This window comes from Lissotriton vulgaris, chromosome 11, assembly GCF_964263255.1.
Source record: "Lissotriton vulgaris chromosome 11, aLisVul1.2, whole genome shotgun sequence".
Taxonomy (NCBI): Eukaryota; Metazoa; Chordata; class Amphibia; order Caudata; family Salamandridae; genus Lissotriton; species Lissotriton vulgaris.
Genome location: NC_141699.1, coordinates 590,617,315 through 590,631,482, shown reverse-complemented (window position 1 = coordinate 590,631,482; position 14,168 = coordinate 590,617,315). Strand labels below are relative to the sequence as shown.

Here is a 14,168-nt window from a genome sequence, read left to right as displayed (position 1 = left end):
GCGAAAAATTGCATTTATATTGTACTATGTGTCGTATGCCTGTTTATACATAATGTCGCCATAAGCTTGTGGCACCTACTGCTATGTGATTCATAGCATGAAAAATATTTTGAACTGTTGATTTTACTGTCATGCTATCCCACCACTCCCCTACCTCCTCACGATCACTTCCTTCTCCTTCCTGGGGCACTGTATGACCATGAATACAGTTGACTGTTTGCTTTGCTACGTGTATTAATTACACTGGATCCCATATTGAATAAAACTCTGTGGATCAAAATAATTGCTTTAGATCAATTCTTGTGAAGTGTATTATATGTCTCCCACTTTAACTGGGACCCCTTCCTCTTAACACTTATTGAACCCAGGTCCCTGTGATTCTATTGGGTAACCCCCTTGTATACTAAATAAAAAGCTGAGTGAGACAAGGCGGAGAAGCACAGGCAAAGCAACAATTCCTAGCACAGCGCACTGGACAGCCCCGTCCCCCATTCCCAACACCCACAACCCCTCCCGGGTCCCCAACACCCCAACACAACCCCTTCCCCTCCCAGAACACCATCCCCGTTTCCTCAAGAAAGGAGTCAGGGGAACCATTGTCCAAGTCCGGCCCAAACAGGCAAGTCTATGGAAAAGTCACAAAAGTGGACGTCCAGCCACCACACAACCTGCACTCCCCCCCACCCCCCAGGCCCCCAAACCTGCAACTCAAAAAGAAGCGATGTTGATCTCCCCCCGGAGAATGTCTAGACGCTCAAAGCAACCTCCTCCGTCGCCGTTTCCCTGATGACCTCTCTCACAGCATTGTCCATATCAGCCCGGATAGTAGGCGAGTCAGGCCTCGCCGAAGAGGCCGGGGACCCGCGGCCCGGAACCGACTGCCAGCCATCCCTGGTGTCTCGGCGTCGACGCGGAGTGGAAGCATCCTCTTCAGTGGCCGTGATGCCCAGCACAGTACAGGTATCCTGGAGAGAGCGCAGCTGATGTAATATTCCGTTCCAGTGGAAGATGATACGAAAGGGGTGGCCCCAAGAGTATTGAGTGTCATGCTCCCGCAAGAAATCAGTCACAATCTTAAAGGACTTACGTTTCTGCAGGGTAACCACCAAGAGATCTTGATAGAGGGCCACCCTATGACCTCTGAACTCCAAGGAGGGCTTGGCACGAGCCGCCCGCAGGATCCTTTCCTTCAGGGGGTAGTCCGGCAGGTAGGCCAGAAGGTCGGGGGGGGGGTGCCGGGGCCCTGCGTCGTGGGCCCACCCTGTGCGCCCTGTCAACCCTGAGCGAAAAATCAGTCGGCTCACCCAGAATGTCCCTGAACAGATCTCGCAGGTAGTCCGCCGCATCTTCCCCTTCTTCTCCAAGAGGAACACCCCGGACCCGAATGTTGTTCCTCCGGGAGCGGTTCTCGAGATCCTCCGCATGGGATTGGAGATCGATTTGTTGGTCTCGAAGCCTGATCACTTCCTGCTGGAGCTGCGTGATTTTCTCATCTCTGGCGTGGCCCGCTTCTTATACAGATGAGACCCTCTCTCCCAAGCCATCGACTTCCCGCCGGACCTCTCTCACTTCCCCCGCCACTTCTTGCTTAAGCGTCTGGAAGTCCTCACACAAGGAGCTAAAAAGCGACTCAAGGAAGGACCTGGTGACTGGCGGCTCCCCCCCGCTCGCCCCCTCCGAGCTGCTGGACTGACCTGGGGAGTGCTGTCCGCGATCTTGCCGGGTATTGCCCCTGTTCAGCATTTCTGGTAGGGTGCGATCACCTTTCCTGTTTCCCTTATTGCCGGCCATTTTGACTGTGTCAGCCGCGATTACTGCCTCAGTGGTGGTTCCAGTCCAGTGGTCTCCTTCACTTAAGTATCGCGGCTCGTGGTAAGGTGTCCTGGTACGCCACTGGTGCACACTCGTGTTCCTGCCTCTCTCGTCGTTGCTGGCTTCAACCTTCGATTAGTGACTACGCCTCCCCTGAGGGACTTGGAGGCTAGTGCTGTCTGTAGGGCCCCCGCAGCCCAGGCCGGGCCTCTCTCCCCGCGGCCTACCTCCTATATCTCTGGCTTCTGGATCCCTCCCTGCGCCGCGGCGTTCCGACTGACCTTCGGTTCACTGGGTGGGGGGAAGTGGGTCTCCAGTGCTCCTTTTGGGTTAGGCTCGGCCCCTGTCTGTGGTTCCTCCGGCCTTAACGCTCCCTCTACAGAATTGGGGGCTAAAAGTGTCCGGGAAGGACCCAGGCGGTGCTCTGTGTCCCCGCAGTCCGGCTGTGTGCCGTCCGGAGGGCCAAACGGCTTGATCCTTGGTGGAGGGCTTTCACTCAGTGTTGCGACGAAGCGACCGTCCCCTGGGTCACTGGGGGGGGGGTCGGGCCTCCGGCGCTCCCTTGTTATCAGCCTCGGGCTCTGCAGCGGCCCCGCAGCGGCCCCGCCACCCCGGGTGATCGAGGCGCTCGAGAGGGAAGGGAGTCTGCAAGGGCCCAGCCGGCACCGGGTCTCTCTGCTGCCCAAACCGTGTGCTACCCTCGGTGGCCCGCCTTCACTGCCCGGGCCTCTAGCTGCCACCCGGCGCCGCGGTGTTGCGTCCAATTCGTGGGTCCCCGGGGAGGGAACAGGCCGCAGTCTCCCCCTTGTCACCGACTTCGGCTCCGGCCGGCGGGGGCCCAACCCGCGCCCCGGGCCTCCATCCTGCGAAGTGGGTGCCTCTCCCACGCTACCACCTCTGATCCACCGCCACAGGCCTCCACTTGGCGCCGCGACGCCACACCTGGTTCTCTGTCGGCTAGGAGGAGGGGGAGACCGTGAAGCCCAGTCGGGGGCCTCTGTCCTGCAGCTCCTCACCTGCACACTGGGCAGCGCACGGGACCTCGCTCACTCGGGGTTCACCCGAGGCCTCTGCCTGTCCTTCCGACCACCTCCCAAGATGGCGGCGGCGGCCGCAGGAAGGCCGACCGGGACCCGACTCCGGTCTCAGGTACTATTCCACAGCCTTCCCGGAGATCCAGCTCTGTGCCGTTGTACCCCTCCGTCGCCGGTATCGAGGCATCACCCCAATGCTCTTAGGACCATCGCCATCCGGCCTCTCGCACGGGCCCAGGTCGCGGCCTCGAAACTCAGCTCCTCCGGCTCAGCCTGGGTGGGCGGTCAGGTTCGCGGGCTTGGCGCCTTCGCCGCCGCCTCCAACAGCCTCTCTCTGCCGGGTCCCGCCTGCGACTCCGGCGAGGCCCGGTCCTCTGTGCATGGGCGAGCAACGCTGTTGGTGTCCGCTCCGGGCTAGGCCTCTCGACCTCGCTCTTTCCTGCCGGAGGCCTCGAGTCTCAGCCCCGCCTCCGCCTCCGCTACTGCCCGCTCACACCCCTCGAAGCCTTATCTGGCCAACGCCGGAACCGTGCAGGTCCCGCAGACGGACCAACAGCTGCTCTACACCCTCCGGTGTCGGATTCTTGCAGATCCGGGGGGAGATCAGCAGGAAATTAGGGCTTAGGGGCTCTGGTTTGTGGGAGCTCACCGAGAGTGAGTCTGCTCACCCCGCCATCTTGGCCACGCCCCCCTTGAGGGCGCCTTTAAACCAATTTTTATCTTGCTGGTAAGTTAATGGAACTTCAATGTCCTCGTATGGGATGTATTCTTCCAGTGGATCCCCTTCAATGTATTCGTGAAATAAATGTGTTTGTGGATTTACAGGCGGGAATTTTACCCAGGAATAGAATACCTTCAATCAGAACACCTTGTGTGCCTCAATCACGAAAGTAACATGGCCACAATTTCAAAGTTACTGCCTGTCTGCAGTTCTCTTTAAGAGCGTTAGTAAATTTGTCTTCTTCTATACTTCCACAGCACTTGCAGTTTCAGTCATTTTGAAAGCAGAAGAAAGTAAAGGTTTAGGAGGTAGGGTGTAGCACAATATGAGAACCTTTAATCCTTACAAGCTTGTCTAAACCTCCAGCCAATACACAGGGTGTACCTGCTCAGCTGAGGCAGATATCCCTTCCCACTTCAGACGTCTCTGAAAAGTGTGAGTAGGGCTGTCTGATGAAGCATGACTGAACTACTCAGATTTAACTGTTAATATAAGAACCAAACCAAGGTTCGAAGGGCCATCGTCGATATTTTTGTAGTTACAAGTATAGAGACACAATACTTTTGTAATCGATATTTTTGACACAATATTTTTGTATTCCGATGTTATTTTCTATATCGTGCCACTGATCCATATATTCATGTACAAAGAGTATCTTTTGACATGCAACATAAGACAGTTAAGTAAGCATTCTAAGCCCCACTAGGAGCTGAACTCTTTTCTCCCTTCCTATTTCGTCCCAGTCACCAACTGCCAACAAATGTAGAGTACATTCAACCCAGAACACTCTCAAACTGCAATGAATCGACTCATAGGACACTAGAATTAAATCTCTCAGGCAGGAAAATGTACAATACATTGGATATGTGAGGCATTAAGTCCAGGTCATGGTTAAATCTGGAGCACTGGGCAGCATCGGTGCTTGGTTGTGTTTTTTTTATTCCAGTTGCCTGCCGATGACTGCAAGGGTTATCAATGGCCAGTGCTTGATTTGTAAAAAAAAAAAAGAGTGCCAGGGCTCTTATCAGGACACCACTGCAGCATGCACTAATCATTGCCCCTGTTATGTTGCCAATGATAGTAACAACACAACTACTAACCATAACACTCCTACAAGTGTGAAAATTCAGACTATTCCAGGCCCCCAAAGCTATAGGAATGGCAGGTAATAGTCATTTTAATGTATATTGAATTAATAATTACCTGAGGTTGTGGTCATCTCTAAATTAGCCAGACAGCCCCACCTTGTGGTAGACTGTCACAAGCACCGGTGTTGACAATTCAATGCCAGTGCTGAGCACTGGAAACCACTGGCTCAAATTAAGCACTGTCCATGACTCTGTCAGTGTCCTTGACTCTCCAGTATTAGCACTAGGGAAGCATTCAAGGCTTACTCCAAGGGAGATAAGGAGATCACAGCTCAGAGTTATCTTTATTGCACTTTGTTGGTCATCACAAAAGCTCCCGTCTGGACTTTTATGCTTGTTCCTTTGCTGTAGCTTGTGCCTCATGCAGGCAGCATCATCAGTTTTGGAGCACAACCGACAGGTAGTTATAGACTCTTACTGGCTCCTCGGGCTGACAGTGCATCTGTCTCCTCCAGGCAGCTCTCAGTTGGCAGGCAAGAGGTCTTTCGCTCACAATTTCTCAGAGGTTCGTTCTAGATGGTAGGAAAAACTGATCTGGTCAAACTTTCTCAGGAGTAGTAGCACACAAGTACCAAGGGCATCCTTTACATAATCAGTTTGGGAGTGTGGTGGTGCAAGGGAGGCCACCTCCTTCACAGACACAGTTTCAGGTATTAGGCTTTTGAGTGACAAATTAATGCATTGTGGGTGTTGTAGTCTTAGTTTTGGTTCATTGACCTTATTGGGTGAATACTGTTGTTAGCAATAATTTGTAGGTGAAACATCAATGACTGGCATCAATGTCCATGATGACACAGAGTGAGCTGTTCACCTTAGATGGTGCTATCTTTGATATTCCTGGCGGTAGCTTATTAGAGACAAGACAGATTTAAGGGCTATTCTCTGAGCTGGTACCTTGGGAAACTGGATTGTTGGATCTAGCTGGATGGAGGGCGTTATGTGGATTTCATCTCAGCTGCAGGCAGTTTCACAACATTGTCTGCTAGAAACAGGGCTTAGGGGCAGAAGCCATGAAACAAAGGCGATCTTATGGACCAAGTGAGGAACCAGGGCAACCTGGGTCATAACACAGACACCAAAGGGTGGGGAGGCACCTCAGAAGAGGAAAACATGGCCCCTCATGCATACATCACTGAATCCCGGGATCCCATGAATGCAGACTGCAGCTTGTATCCTCCCCCCACACTCCTACAGTGTAGGAAAATGGTTGAGTATTGAGGTGGCCACCCTTGATTTACATAAGGAGAGGTTGGTAGTCCATTCTCAGAAAAACGTGGTACTCCCTCCAACTAGAGGTTCACTTGTTACTCGCTAACTCACCTGGGAGGTAATTCCCATGGATTTTAAAAGGGGACGACAATGAGTGCTCCTAATCAGGAAGTGTCCCCTTTGAAAAGGCGCCTTTGCTGGTACCTTATGTTAATATGAAATGATTTACCAAGCATGATATATCTTAAAAGTTGCTTCAAGGGGCTGGCACAACTAGCGGGCATTTTGAAGTACACAATCTGCCATCTTATCTATTCTAACTGATCTTCTTTCCTGAACAGGTCTGACCTATGGACCCTCCTGAACCCACAACAGTTCTCAGTATTCTGGAATGAAGTGAGCAAGGCATTTCCGATCATCGCACTTAGGTAAGCTAATGTCTATCCACTTGTAGTGTCTTTTTAATTTTCGATGAGGCAACGATGAGGCGATGAATTTCGTTGCATTTACTGCATCGCATTCGGCAATGCAACATGCACAACGAAATTTGTTTTATTTATTTATATGCTTACTTACCTCTAATCGGCCGTAATCTGTAGTTTACTACTCACCACCCTGCTCCTCCCCGCCCCACGCCAGCGCCCAGCAGCACTGCCACCACGGGCAGCTACTGAGTATAGATAAATCAGTGATTAGGAAATATGGCCCCTCTTTTTGAGCCCGAAGATTACTGGGACTGCTTAACTATGCATTTTTTGTAGTCTGATAACCTGGCAAGCAGGAAGTTTAATGGAGACGACACTGACATAAAAAAGTTCAGACTATTTGAAATTTTGATTATTCCCTACTTTCATTATCTGTCTATTCACTCAGTCTGTAGTCAAAGTAAACCCATAGGATCTATGCTACTGGAAATGTCATAGGAGCTCCTCTGGGATCATTGGTTTGTAAAATGAAATTGTGAATGGAAAACCTGCTCCCTCGTTACTGTTCTAATTGCAATCCTAACAACACTGGGGTAAGTGCATATATTTGGGGTGTCAGAATTACTATCCTAACTCCAGAACCTCTAACGTTTGTGTAAATGCATATATTTCGGAGTTTCAAATTTACTATTCTAATTACAGTACAACTAACATTGGGTACACTGCATATATATTGGGGGAAAGGCAAATTTTCTATTCTAACTTGTGTGGTTCAAAAACTGGGGAGAGTGTATATTATGGTGGGCATCTCCAACTCTAGTTCTAAAAACTTTCACCTACATTTAGTACACCTATCACACAAACAATATAAAATCTTGTATAATTTCAATTTTTAAATGTACTATAACATCTCTGTTTTTAAAACATCATATTATTGCAACCCTTTTAACTTTTTTTTGGATAATATTTAAAATGCATCTACCTAAACATTACTTTTATTTAATAAAAGTTATTTGGAAGAAAATATTTGAAATTCTAAATCCAAAACTAGATATATTAAATATTATAAACTTCTACACTGTAACACAATACTTTATAACATATATACATCATTAATATTTTATTTTAAATACATTAAACATACATCTCATTTACATTAGCTTTGATGTTTGTATTACATTTTTTTACATCAAATATATTTTGTAAGGGGAGGTGGCTACGAGCCGACCGAGATGGCGGCGTAGCTAAAGAGCTCTGTGACCGAAGCGGCTCTAAATACGCCAATCCAATCACTAATCCGGCATAATTGTACCTCTGGAAGCTGATTTGGAGTTGAGGAACCAAGGGACACTGTCCGTTACTACTCCGGGCAAAATCCGACGAGAGGAGCCGGGAGAGGACCTTGGAGACGTGGTGGGCCCTTCCGTGTATCTGAAGCACCGACCTTGTGCTGAGCCGCGAACCGCCCGGAGGTGCCCAGAAGATGGAAACGATCGCCGGAAGTCGCGGCGGAACGGGAGTAGATCGCGGAGGCGGCCAGCACAGATGATGAGGTAGTCTGGGGGTGACGGCTGCCTGGACGCCCTGCGGCACTGCTGCCCACTGGCCGGAGAGACAATATACGGAGCCCTGACGGCGGTGCGCCTGCAGCGCGCTGCGTGTACCAGGACTCGGAGGCTTGCTGGCCGCCTTGCTGCCGAGTCATAAATGCAGCACTTGATCCTGTCTCCCCGAGGCCCCTCTCCCCAGAGGCACCTATAATTCGACAAGGTAGTTGTGCATGGGACACACTGTGAAAGACCTTGGCGGAGTCCAGAGTGACCGACAAAACCACGAGCAGTCCTAGGGGCAGGCGCTGGAGACATTCCACGCACCGGAGACACGCGGTATAAATTGAAGGAGAACCCAACCGCTCTACTGAGAGGCCGGGGTCTAAGTGAAGACACCTGTGGACTCCAGGGGTGCCCATAGCCAAGAATCGAGGTGAGCAGTGTGGCTGGGAAGAAAATACTGCCATAAGGCAGACCAGAGGTGCAGACTGGCAATTGGGGGCGTAAAGGCTTACGGACACATCGGGGGAGACACAGCGGAGCCATTCATACCGTGAGACTTTGCCTGAATACGCCGCCATACCAACACACCCTGTGGTGAAGAGGGGACCCCGGGGTGAGAAGCCATTTTGACTCCGTAGCCTTGAACCACGAGACGGTTGTGTAACCAGCATACTACTGCACAATCGTTTCAATCCAGTAGCGGGACCACAGCCAGGAACCATGGTGGGAAAGGGACCCAGGGGCAATGCGGCACAATCAAAACTTGAAAAATATGCCTTCGACAAAGCCGCCGCACAACATCCGGAAGGACGCCCTTCCACTGGCAAGAGCCCGGAGGGGGATAGCGCCAAGAAAGTGACACTGGAAGATCTAATGAAAATGCTATCCAACGTGCAGGCGACGGTGGGTTCTATCTCTACAGACGTCGGTCTACTGAGGGCGGATCTCCACAAGATGACGGAGCGGGTGGCGCAGGTGGAAGTGGTCACAAAATCCTTAGTAGAGGACACCTCTGAACTGCAGCTGGCTGTAGAGTGCATGGATGCGGTCACCAAGAAGCTTCAGGAAAGGCTGGACGACCAGGAAGGGCGCTCACGGAGGAACAACGTCCGAATCCTAGGCACACCAGAGTCAGAAGGCAAGCAAACGATGGATCTCTACGTAGAGGACCTAATCAAGACAAAATTACAACCAAAGGGCCTCTGCTCCCCCTTCTTCTCTGTCAAAAGAGAGCATAGAGTCCCCGGTGGAGTACCGAAACCGGGGGCGCCGCCACGACCAGTACTGGCTCGACTCTTTAACTTCCGTGTTAGAGACGCCATACTTCAAACAGCATGGATCTCATCACCTATTAAAATACAGAATTCCACCATCGCCTTCTTCCCAGACTACACAGCCGATGTGGCCCGGCGCCGAAAGACTTTTACGGACATCAAGAAAGCTCTAAGGGCAAAAGAGTTACCTTACTCCATGCTGTACCCGGCAAAATTGAGAGTAGTTGACAATCACAAAGCGTGGTTCTTCGACACTCCTGAAGTGGCACGAGAATGGCTGGACGGCTGGAGGCGTGTGGAGGCTCCTTGGCGAATGGGCAGGGGACAACACGACCAAAGAACAGAGAACCAGATGAGTCAGCAGACATCAGCTGGACACAGCCAGGACCTGTTCGCGGAATCGGGTCTGGAGGACAGAGAACAGCCCGAGTTGTAAATGCCTGGATGCACTGACACTGGTGACAAACTCTTCAGCGAGATGGGCAGGGGGCCCTTGGAATCCGCTCTGAAGGAGGCGAAAGAGGGAAAATGGGGCCGCTGTCATCACGGAGCTACTTACCCCCTACAAACAAGTACAATGGGTTGGGATGGGACTACGCGCTCTGCTACGTTGGGGAGGCGGGCGGTTCTAAGTCCGTGTAGCAGGGAGGCAGGGAGGGGGAGGGGAAGGGAATGTTTAAATGTTTTCGTTATTGAATTGTGCGACAAGACACGACACGACCATAACAGCACTAGATCCACCCACAGAGAAGCGGGACTCATGGCACGAATAAGGACACCTCGGAGACTAAAATCAAACACACCTCGCCATGTCACAACGCTCGCAAGAAATCGCCTCTAACGGCGAATCACGGCTGGGAGACACCCCACCCCTGAAAATAATGACCTGGAATGTGCAGGGACTGGGAGACAAAATAAAGAGAGGATTAGTAATGCAGGCTCCTAATCGCCAGAACCCACATTTATTGCTGCTGCAGGAGACGCACCTCACAGGAACGGCTTGTAAGGCACTTGACCGTAGGGGATACGAAATGGTGGCACACGCAGAATACACTTCTGGTTCTAGAGGTACAGGTATTCTCTTAAAGAAGACCTCTCCATTTATATTATTCAGCCATGTGGTGGATGACCAGGGCCGCTTTGCTGCAGTACATGGGCAGTGGGAGGGTCGACTCCTGAACATTGTATCGATTTACATCCCACCAGCACTCCCTGCAGTAGCTCTGCCAGCACTGGGAATGTTCCTACTCAAACTCCCAGTAGGAGAGACACTCCTCGGTGGAGATTTCAATGCGGTTGTAGATCCCAAACTAGATAAATTCCCAGTTAAGACACATATACCTGGTCCCACTAACCTGCAGGGCTTCCTGGGGGCAATGGGCCTGATAGATGTCTGGTGCCAATGGCACCCAACCGCGAGACAATACACCTATCACTCGGCAGTCCACAACAGCCTGTCCCGGATCTACTACTTTTCCGGGGTAGGAGATGGGATGCGGGGCATTGATACTGTCGAAATCCTACCCAGGGGGATCTCGGACCACTCCCCAATAATGCTGGCAATGCGCTGTCAGGAAAAGACTCGTAGGAGAATTAGAACACTCCTTACAAGTGGCCACTGCGGCACAGGCAGCGGACCCCACGCCAGACACAACTCACACACTACAGCTATGTCAGCAGCGACATAGGGAACATCTCAGACTGCAGGTGATGAATAATATTTCAGCTACAGCCCACAGAGTCTACGAGGTAGGAGACAAGGCAAGGAAGATGTTAGCCTGGTTGGACAAAAAGGACAGGAGTGGAAGGGGTATTCAGCAATTATACACCAGCACGGGGCACCTACATACACACCCAGAAGAGATAGTGAATACGCTAGCGGCCCACTTTGAGACAGTATACACCCCAACTCGAGAGATCACAGAGTATGATGCCCTGCATAGCATGCAAGATATAGAAATCCCAACAATTACACCAGAAACAACCCAAGACTTAGAAGCAGACCTCACGGTCGAGGAAGTACAATCAGAAATCCACGCGTTACAATCAGGGAAAGCAGCAGGCCCACCTGGGATTCCCATAGAATGGTACAAACTAATGGCAGACACGCTTGAAATGCCTCTACTAGATATGTACAAGGAGAGCAGAGACAGGGCAACGCTCCCCGTAGACCAACGGACAGCCATCATTGTAGCAATCTTGAAACCTGGTAAACCGCCTGCAACAAGTACGTCATACCACCCAATATCTTTAATCAATGCCGAAGCTAAGATCCTGGTGAAAATACTGGCCAAGAGAGTGATGCCCTGCCTCACACAGCTAGTACACCCTCACCAGTCCGGCTTCATGCCAATCAGGAGTACTGCCCTCAACCTCAGGCGAGTGCATGGGGTGATAGCAAGGGCTCCGTCGTTATCGGAGCCAGCTGTGATTCTTTCACTAGACACAAAGATGGCATTCGATATGGTTGAGTGGGGGCACCTCTTTGCAGTCCTGACACGTATGGGCTTCGGGCCAAAATACATAGCTTGGATACGTCTCCTTTACTCTAACCCAGTCGCGCATGTCACGGCCAATGGTCACATCTCCCGCACGATTCGTCTGGCGAGAGGGACTCGACAGGGCTGTCCCCTCTCCCCACTACTATTTGCCCAGGTCTTAGAACCACTGGCGATACTGATCAGATGTACACCGCTGTTAAGGGGTATCCACTGGAGAGAGGGGTGGGAGGACCGTGTGTCCTTATACGCGGATGATATGTTAGTGTACCTTACAGACCCTGAAAGTAGTGTACCGGCTTTGCTGGCCCTGTGTGATGACTACGGGGCATACTCGGGATATACTATCAACTGGTCGAAATCCATCCTTTATGTACTAAAGGGGCCAGATCCACAGCTTACTGCACGGTGTCCGCTGCAACTAACCACATCCCCCTTTAAATACTTGGGTATTTACATAACTGACAATCAAGCAGACTTCCTCAGTAAAAATTTGATCCCACCCAAGGCCCGACTCAGGGTGGATGTTAAGCACTGGGCCTCACTGCCGCTGACACTCCTGGGCAGAGCAGCGCTGTATAAAATGGAGGCACTTCCCAGGTTCCTATACACACTGGAAAATTCACCTTTCCCTGTCCCGGCGAGCTACTTCCGACAGGTGCAGGCTCTGGTGTCCGCCCTGCTCTGGGACAATAGACCGGCGCGTATTGCCCAGGTCAAATTGACCAAGGGCTGGTACGAGGGAGGGATCGCTCTGCCTAACCTGCAATTATACTATTGGGCTGCCCAACTTAAAATGATCAACCAGTGGATATATGCGCCTGAGATGATCCTGCCTACAGGGCAGATAGGGCACAGCTAGGCGCGGAATGTATGCTTGCGACACTCTATAACAGAAGTCAGATGACCCGATTGGTGGGACCCACGAAGCACACGGTCATGCTGTGGCACGTGGCACAGGCGCAGCTGGGGTGGAGGGACACCATCACTAAACTCACACCGTTCTGGGACACTAAAGCGTTGGGGCAATTGAGGAAGAGTAAAGGGTTCGCACAATGGGATAACATTGGCATATCCACGGTGGGAGACCTGTGGGACAAGGGCGCGGTGATCCCGTTTTCCCTTCTTCAGAAACAGTATGACTTAGGCCCAAACGAAACCTACAGATATGTGCAGATAAGGCATGCGCTACTGCAGGCGATACCACCAGACAGTGAGGTCCCAGAATATTCCCAGCTAGAAGATAGGCTGCTTACAGACTATATGCAACACAGCACCTCTTCTCTCACCTATAAGAAACCACTAAATAACCAACCAGACCCAACATTAAAACTGCGCGACAAATGGGTGGACAAGCTGGGGGACATGGATGAGACAGAATGGAACGAGGCGCTAGCATCCCCAAGAGAGGTAGGGATCTCATCTAGACTCAAACTAGTCCAGTTAAAAATTCTATATCGAGTGTACTATACAAGGGTCACGCTACATAAACTACATATAGCTCCGCACCCCTGTTGCCTTCGGAGATGCGGAGAGGAGGGTACTTTTTGAGTCATTTGAGATGTCATCAGTGATGTCATCAGTGATGTCACTGACCATGTCATGAATGATGTAATATGTGACATCATCAGCAGTGGATTGCGGGTGCGCGATATATAGTTAGTGCAACTAACTATATATGGAATTTCAATGGTTTTGTGTGAGTAAAATAAGGTTTTGTAAATGCGAATTCCTAACTATATATGGTCTATAACCTATGTTTTTTCAGTGAATATATATATATATATATATATATATATATATATATATATATATACATATATATATATATATATATATATATATATATATATATATATATATATATATATATATATATATACATATATTTAGAATGAAAAAGGGTCTTAAAGTAAAATCTCCAGATTCACTCTGTTTATTTCACACAAATGAAAGTGGCAGTGTGCTGTCATTCACAAAGTCCTTCCTTACACGTTTCAGCTCACCCTCGAGCCTTGATCACAGGTGTAATGATTGGTAAAGGGTACAACATACCAATTTAAATGCAGACATGATGCAATTCTGTCGTCCTAGTAGACTGCAGTAACCAGCATGCAATGCAAGGGCACTAAAATTATTTGTCCAAGCGCAGAGTACATTATCACGGTGAAATGCCATCACATTGTTGCTCTTGTTAATCAGTCAAATAGATGCAATGTGGCAAAGTGACTTTGTGCATTTAAAAGAATAAAATAGTCTGTTTTCAGGTGCCACCAAATAAAAATATAATTTCTAAAGCAGGGGAAAGGGAAGCCAGAAATGGAGAGGTACAAGACACCTCCAATCACTTTATCTCACCTCAGGCAGTTCAAAATCCCAGGAAAATCCTTTGCGAAGCAGAGGTGAGTGGATCATGCTCCCCGACTTTTGTCCATCGGATTCCTTGCATATTAATATGTATGTATATATATATATATATATATATATATATATA

The 14,168-nt window shown here is 50.0% G+C and overlaps 1 protein-coding gene across 2 annotated transcripts in view; it reads left to right on the top strand.

Annotated features, from left to right (window-relative positions):
- HR (HR lysine demethylase and nuclear receptor corepressor) overlaps positions 1 to 14,168 on the top strand; it is a 394,390-nt gene that overhangs the window by 105,859 nt on the left and 274,363 nt on the right. For both annotated transcript variants that reach the window (XM_086943684.1, XM_086943683.1), the window contains one exon: positions 6,266 to 6,352. The gene's annotated coding sequence lies outside the window, so the exon portion shown is untranslated. The remainder of the gene's footprint in view (positions 1 to 6,265; positions 6,353 to 14,168) is intronic.